Genomic DNA, 8,433 nt, shown 5'->3' with positions numbered 1-8,433 from the left:
TGACTAATTAGCCCATTTATTATCGATATTGCATTTTAACAATGGCTGTCTGGTTTTTAGAAAAAAAGAAAAATACATTTATTTAACGCTACAAGGTGTATACAGAAAAAGAATAATGCGCGCGGTAATTCGTGGTCCTGAATTTGAGTGGGGACTTTACCTAAAGCTATCTACGAATTATTTTGCACAGACAATAAGCATTGCCATACAATCCGCCTCCGCCTTCTGGGGACACTGCTTAACGGCAGCGATTTAGATGCATTTTTTAGGTGTAAATTATGTTGTTATTTCTTTTATTTAAAAAATAAATAGTTACTTTTATCTGAACAGAGCTCTTTTTATCCACAGTCTTCGTTCACTGCAATCTAAAATAGGTATCCTTCTCAATAAATTGGGATTGGATGTGGTTTTCCTGCCTGAAGTCTTCCACTAAAGCTAAAGTATAGGTACATTTCAGTCCAAGTGTGTTGATGTTGATATACGCGTAATGTTCCGCCGCCATCTGATTGTTCTGTGCGCCATCTGTGACGACTGACGAATGAAATGCTATGGCAATGTCATATGTATAATTATATATAATTATGATTACACTGCTTCTTTAATTATACAATTACAGGATGGTGCGAAACCTGAAGGTAAGAAACCTGGAGGTGAAACCCCGGAGGCTGAAACACTTGACGAAGGTACCGACAATAGAAGATCAGACCGGACCAGAAGGTTCGGTCATTGTCATGAACAACCATTCAACGTAAGCATTTTGTAACCTAAAGCACACATGCATTTGTGGTATGTATGTGTATTGTGTACTAATGGTATATCAACAATTTCAATATAATTTTTAATGTTTCTAGTTAAAAATAACACAAACGAAAATACTTCATAAAGTAGTAATTTATAGTTTAATATTATTATTTATTTATTTAATAAAATACAGTGGTATTCTTAAATATGGTCATAGCCCCGCAAAACCCGACAATGAGTTTGACTGTGGGGTCTCTAGTTATGTAACTTAAATAACTTACCTATAGTAGGTAATTAATTACTACAATATATTATAGTAATGTTTTTTCACCTCAGCAGCTCGAACAAGCCTACTTTCTTCACTCCCTGGAGTGAGGAAAGTCGCACTTTTTAGGCTTTTTAATTTAGTGAAAGCGATGAACTTTTTTTTGTCTGTATTATTCTGTGTAATTCGAAATACATTTTAACCTTTAATATGTTTTCACTACTGAGGTGAAAAGTTATATGTGCAACACGAGAGCAAAGTTATTTTACATCTCGTGTTTTTGAGTCCCTCGCTACGCTCAAGATTCTAACTTAGAATCACTCGCTTCGCTCGTGATTCAATTATAGCATCTTTCGCTTTCTCAGGACTCAAAATAACCACTCGCAAGAAAAACCAACTTTCCTCTCTTGTTGCACAAATAACTATTTAACACAGATTTAAGAGTAGACTTATTATTTTCACGTCTGGTACCAATTGGTAATTTGTACCAATATAAGTATTAAATAACATTGTGCATGAATTTAAGCAAAGTCAAGGTGCCTACAATGTACAATCACGCTCGTTGATCGTAAATATTTGTAAAATTTGAGATTATAATAATTACATGTTTTGGTTCGATGTACATTGCTGCTTTTCTTAGCGCAATTCTGCTCTTTGACTGTTGCCCTACTTCAGTTTGCTATACATTGCTACTGACATGCTTTGCTTGACAGACTATATATATATATATAAGAATTGCTCGTTTAAAGGTCACCAATAATCGTGCAGTTCGTGTGTCATCTATTTAACAGGCGTATTCTGATTTATGGCCTATGCTCAGCAGTGGGCGATAAAGGGCTGATATGATGATGATGATGATGATGATTCTGATTTTAATAACAGAGTATGAATTAGTTATGGATCTGATCTGTCAACATTTCTTCAACCAAAAACTTCACTTTTGACACTGACAGATCAGATCCATAAGTAATCCAGATTAATTCACTTGTTATTAAAATCTGAATACCTACGCCTGTAAGTATCCCATCTGAGTTGTCATGGTGAAAACACTTTCAGTTGTTCGAATGCTGCAACATTCCGTGGCTTCCTGAACGTGCCATTACCAAATGTATCCAGCAGCCAGTTAACGTTCTTAAATTAACGGTTAGTAATTGTTAGGTATGTTATGATCAGTCTTATGAAACAGCCATGAAATTAAATATCGAGACGGACAAAGTGACAAAAATATGTATACACGACCTTATTGACCATACGTTTAATTAGTGTGTTTGTGTACATATTTTTGGCACTTTGTTTGTGTCGATATTTAATTCTTTGACTGTACAATATATGTATACCTACTGTAAGAGTGTCAATTGTGTCGCTATCGTTGAAGTCAAAGACCTATGTAACTCCGTATAAGATGAATACAGTAAGGATAAAACGTGCCTGGGAAATCAAGAAAATTTCATTCTCGCATAAGTTACTCTACCACCTTTGGCCTATTCTCGGCTGGATGGCGTTGACGACCCCGTTTGATATTTAACAATTTTAACACATACGAGTATATCAGTGAAAGAACAGTCAAAATCATTTTAAAATTATAAATACAAATAAAAAAATTATTTATTCATATATATATACATTTTTATATATTTTTAATTTTAGTTTTAATCGTGTGTCGATAGATGGAAGTAAATTTACTGTGATTACATAATATACTATGACAGTAACCCTCTATGTTGAAGTCAAACGATCTGTCAACAGCGGTGGCGTGTGCCGCGGATGTTTTCCTTGGTGTTTGTTCTTTAGGTAGTTAAATAAATGTAAACAATGTGTTTTTTCACTTTCGGGTACTTGAAACATTTATCAGTTAACCAACCAAATAGAAAACTGCCTGGATCTGTTCCTCATCGTTTGATTGATTGATTGATAATTTATTTCTCAATATAGGTTACAGAGGTCTTAAAACTATTTACAATATGTAATTACATAGGATCTCCACATTGTGCCTACTAACTGGCATACAAATTTAATTAAACTAGCCTAAGTCCATGCATATTATATTAACTTAACTATTAAGGAACTCGCCCACACTGTAGAAACATTTCCCACATAGCCAAGCTTTCATCATTTTCTTAAATGTTGTATTCTTTTCCCCTTTAAATTCAAAAATTCATCCGGTAACTTATTATAAATTGTAATGCACATGATGTATGAATTTTTAGATGCTAATTCTAGTTTTGTAGCTGGTTTGTGTAATTTATGTTTATATTGTTGTCTAACATTACGAGAGCTCATCTGTTTTGCTTCTATGAATTCATCTTTATATTTATGAACAAACATACAGACCTCAGCTATATACACGCAAGCAACAGTTAGAATATTGTGCTGTATGAAGAAAGGCCGACACGATGCACTTCGGTCTAAATTAAAAACAGCCCTGACACACCGCTTTTGAGCCAAAAATATTTGATTTATTAGTGTACAATTACCCCAAATGACTAAACCATACCTTATTGTTGAGCTAACATAACCATGGTATGCCATTAAAGCCGCTTCTGTGGAAACTGTTTGTCTGGTTCGTCTCAAGGCAAACACAAAACTGTTGAGTTTTGAATAGACCTTATCTACATGTTCTCGCCATTTGCACTGACAGTCCACCATTATTCAAAAAAAATTCGTACATTTAACTTCTTCTATAGGATCGTTATTAATGTTATTATAGTGTACATTTAAGTTAGGCGGCGTAGCTCGTTCTGTATGAAACTGAATATAATTAGTTTTTTTAATATTAACCTTTAAATTATTTACTTCAAGCCACTGAATTGTTTGAGCTAATGTTAAATTTATATCATCATTATATGTCAGCAAATCATTACATTTAATTATAATAGATGTGTCATCTGCAAATAGAATACATTTGTGGGATAAGTAATTCGGCAAGTCATTTATATACATTAAAAATAGTAAAGGTCCCAGTATACTCCCTTGAGGAACTCCGTAACCATTATTCATATAGGAAGATCTATAAGACTATAGTTCGAGAATTGTTACAGTACTTGAGAATCTCTACACATTGCTTTCTGTTATCAAGGTAGTCCTTAATCCAATCGAGTGAGGGACCTCGTATACCATATCTGTATAGTTTGGCAAGTAGTCGCTTATGGCATACGAAATCAAACGCCTTACTCATGTCCATAAATAGGACCGTAACTGGCGTTTTATTGTCTATGGCATCTATCACACTTCTAATTAATTTGCGCTTTAACCTATTTCATTTAATCGTGTAATGTTTTCATCTACCCTCAAATACTCCAATTCTATCTCGTTTTATGTTCTTTACTACGGCGAAGTAATAGCGTATATTACAAAACTAAATTACTATTGATTAATCAAATCATTCCGATATATTCCTATTAACAAAATAGCACGATTATAGCAGCTTCGTTGTTATGTTGAGTAAGTAATATATCGTAGTAAAACTTCTGTAAGTTTTGGCATTTCAAGTTAAATTAATTGACTCGATATCGAGTTGCATTTTCTTGCCCAATAAAATACCTAATTGTGGTTTGTTTATATTCTTTTAAAGATACGGACTATAGTTTAGGGTAGATCGTCTATTATGTGTTTTTAGCAGCAAGCGTATACAAAGATTAGTGTTTTAGCTTACGGTGCTGTCTTAACGGTGCTGACAAAGACATACATTACTAATTTACTGTATGTAGCATACATTACCCAGTTCTTTTTATTTTATTATTGTTTGTTTTCTGTGTTCACTGGGTAAAATTAGGGGTAGACAGAATACTTTGACTGTTTCGCAGTGCGAGGAAGCTAGATGCGCGTTGAAAGAGGCAGACTGGTTGGAGCAATATGGGCCTATTATGTGTTTTTAGCAGCAAGCGTATACAAAGATTAGTGTTTTAGCTTACGGTGCTGTCTTAACGGTGCTGACAAAGACATACATTACTAATTTACTGTATGTAGCATACATTACCCAGTTCTTTTTATTTTATTATTGTTTGTTTTCTGTGTTCACTGGGTAAAATTAGGGGTAGACAGAATACTTTGACTGTTTCGCAGTGCGAGGAAGCTAGATGCGCGTTGAAAGAGGCAGACTGGTTGGAGCAATATGGGCCTATTATGTGTTTTTAGCAGCAAGCGTATACAAAGATTAGTGTTTTAGCTTACGGTGCTGTCTTAACGGTGCTGACAAAGACATACATTACTAATTTACTGTATGTAGCATACATTACCCAGTTCTTTTTATTTTATTATTGTTTGTTTTCTGTGTTCACTGGGTAAAATTAGGGGTAGACAGAATACTTTGACTGTTTCGCAGTGCGAGGAAGCTAGATGCGCGTTGAAAGAGGCAGACTGGTTGGAGCAATATGGGCTAGTGAAGATGAATGCACTGCAAACCTTCTACGACGACCTGGCGCAAACAGACCTGGACTGGGCGGAGGCGGTTCGGTCCATCAAGGTGCGGATTACAACTTATACTAGAGTTCTGGGTCTGAGGAAAGCTTGGCAGTCAAAAGTTATAAGAATAATAACATTAACCTTTTCGCCACCACGTCAATGAAGTAATAAAGTGTCATCAACGCCAAGCCACAAATTGAACGTAAACAATCCATATAAAACAAATCAAGTCGTGGCGTGTGGGGTACGAAATGTACTGACTTTATATCAAGTTAATGGCGGCAAAAAAGTAAAGGTGTGTCCAGATCTTGCGAATCAACGGCACATTGTATGCTAGATGCTAGTGATAAACGCGCTGACTGATCGCGTGATTCGCGTGCATTACGTGGTACCCACTCGCACTGTAGTACCTATGTGCGGCGCATTTTTTTATTGAATTTACCAGATCTGGACAAACCTTAATGTTGGTGTTGGTGCACTAAAAAATTTGGCAGCCAGATCCATAATTTGTTTCTTTTCGTCGCAGACGGAGTGTTTGGCGAACATCCCAAGATTTCTAGGCACATATATGGACTGCATAGAATTTGATATTATGTTCTGCGTAATGACAAGAATGTTCAAGGTAAGACTTGGGTATTGCCCCATAAATCATGAAATGAGAATTTAAATTATATTGATTTATAAGCTAAAACTTTTTAAAGTTTATTGAGTGTAGATTAGTAGTAGAAAAACTTCGGATACCTATATCATTTACATGTTTTTATTCCGACAGCACGCGCCCATACCGAGCTGGTCGACGGCCGACACGTGCTTCGCGGCCAAGCAGTTCCTCGCCACGTGTCCGCTCTGCCCGGAGAACTGCAGCAAGGGCTCGGAGGACAGCCTGGTGGCTGACTGCCGCGCTTGTATGACGTTTTGACAACATAAGGCTGTAAGCAGCCGCCGAGGGCCGCGGAGCCAGACAGTTTCTCGTTACGTAAAGTAAGGACACTAAGCACGATGAATTTCGTACATAGTCCCACTATTTCCTATCTATCGCACGCACATAATCGAACGAGCGAGCGATGCGAAGTGAAGTTATTACATTCAACTTGGAACACACGGCTGGCTAGGGGCACATCCCGGCATTTCAATGTTTTTAAGCTGAACTAGCAGAGGATAGTTTGATGGACAATAACTTAAGTAAATGAAATTGGGTACACGTGTAGATGAAGGCATTATATTTTAGTCATTAAATTATGAGCAGGCTAGATCAAGGGGTTATGGAGATAGAAGAGCCTAGAGGGCCAATAAGCTATTTGTGAGGGGACTATTGCTATTCTTCTGGTCATCTTATTTGCAAGAAAGTATGGTCGAGTTTGGTATCAAATGAAAGTGCTCAGCTTACACATTTATAATATTGTTTATTAATTTACGATATTAAATTAATTTGCAAGATAAAAAAGAAATAAAATAAACATAATATAGGTATTTGACATTTGACAAGAAAGATTACGGCTTACCACAAATACAGTCTGTTTAGTTTAATGTCTATGGTGACTTTAATCTATAGTTGGTCAAGCAAATCTTGTCAGTAAATAAGAACAAAAAAACTACACTCATCCCCTTCTTCTGGGCGCCAGTACCAGTGCAAGACAAAGACAGTATGACTCTCTCCGTCTACGCCCGAAATGAGACAGTCCCTTGACAAACTATATCAGTTATAGGGCTCCACAGACCTTGCAATAAATCGCACGCGGTTTTCGATCCTTTGCCGACTAGGTAGGTGATGCATTCAATTGGTCTAACTTTTTGGCGAACCGCGAGTTCTCAGTTCGGGGCGAACTACTACTTATATTAATTCCAGCAGTCCCACTGATTATAGTATGAATTTTCTCAAATGATTTTTTCGGGCTCGGGTCCTAATATGTTAAACAAAAGCCTTTTCACATCACCTATTCGAAAAAGGGCTTATTTTTCCCCGCTAGGAGGGATCATAGTGGCACTTTTGTTCCCTGCTAGGAGGGATCAAAGTGGCACTTAGGACACGATATTTTTTTGCACTCTTTTTTTAGGTAATTAGTATTTTGGAACATTATAATTTCTTCATAGGTGATGTGAAAAACAGTATGTGGCACATGGTAGCAAAATTATTTCCATCTTGGGCGTTATCACTTGAATCCTTCGCTTCGTTCAGGATTCAATGTACGCCCTCGCCGTAAATATGTCATTTTGCTCCCTTGTGACTTTGTGACACAATCTACTATTGTTTCTCGTAAGAGCGGTCGTTAGCACGTGCCAAAGCAGCCATGTCGTTTAAAAAGCAACTATCGTGATAGTATTAAGGTTCAAGTTTATGTGACAGCTCATTCAGAGAACAATCAGGGTGCAGTAAGCAGTGTAGGTAACCACTGCATAAAGGAAACAATGCCTTTTTCACCTCACTCGCTCGGAAAACCTCAGTTTATAGCGCGATATCTGCGTGCAAAAGTCTATTTTGTCCGCTAGCGTGCGAAAGTCATATACATTTCAAACACGATGAATTACGGCAATATTACTTATAATTGTTAATATGTGTGCTTTTCTCTTGTTTATTTTGTTTGGATTTGAGTGTGTTATGTCTTAAATTAAAATTAAATATGGTTATTTTCATTGTTTTTCTGGCATCTCGCATTTTCCTCGCTGTAGGGAGGTAAAAAGTTGTGTGTTCCGCAATTATTGGCGTCTCGTGTCTTGAAAGTCTCGCTACGCTTAGGAATCTATCTTTGAACCATTCGCTTCGCTCATGGTTCAATCTTAGATTCCTTCGCTTGCTCAGCTTTCAATTTCAACACTCACGCCAAATAACCACTTTGCAGCCTTGCATAACAAATAACTATTGTTTAACAGATTAGGGCCCGAGCCCGAATAAATCATCTGAGATAATTCATACAATACGCCGGGGGCGGCTTTCAATGCCACTGCACGAGAGGGACAGCAATATTATGGGCGTGCGATAGAGATGGGGAAAATAGCGTGTAGCTTTAGATAAATAGCATTATTTATTT

This window comes from Cydia strobilella, chromosome 9 (genome assembly GCF_947568885.1).
Source record: "Cydia strobilella chromosome 9, ilCydStro3.1, whole genome shotgun sequence".
Classification (NCBI taxonomy): Eukaryota; Metazoa; Arthropoda; class Insecta; order Lepidoptera; family Tortricidae; genus Cydia; species Cydia strobilella.
The sequence above is the reverse complement of the archived record's forward strand: the minus strand, read 5'-3'. Positions refer to the sequence as shown.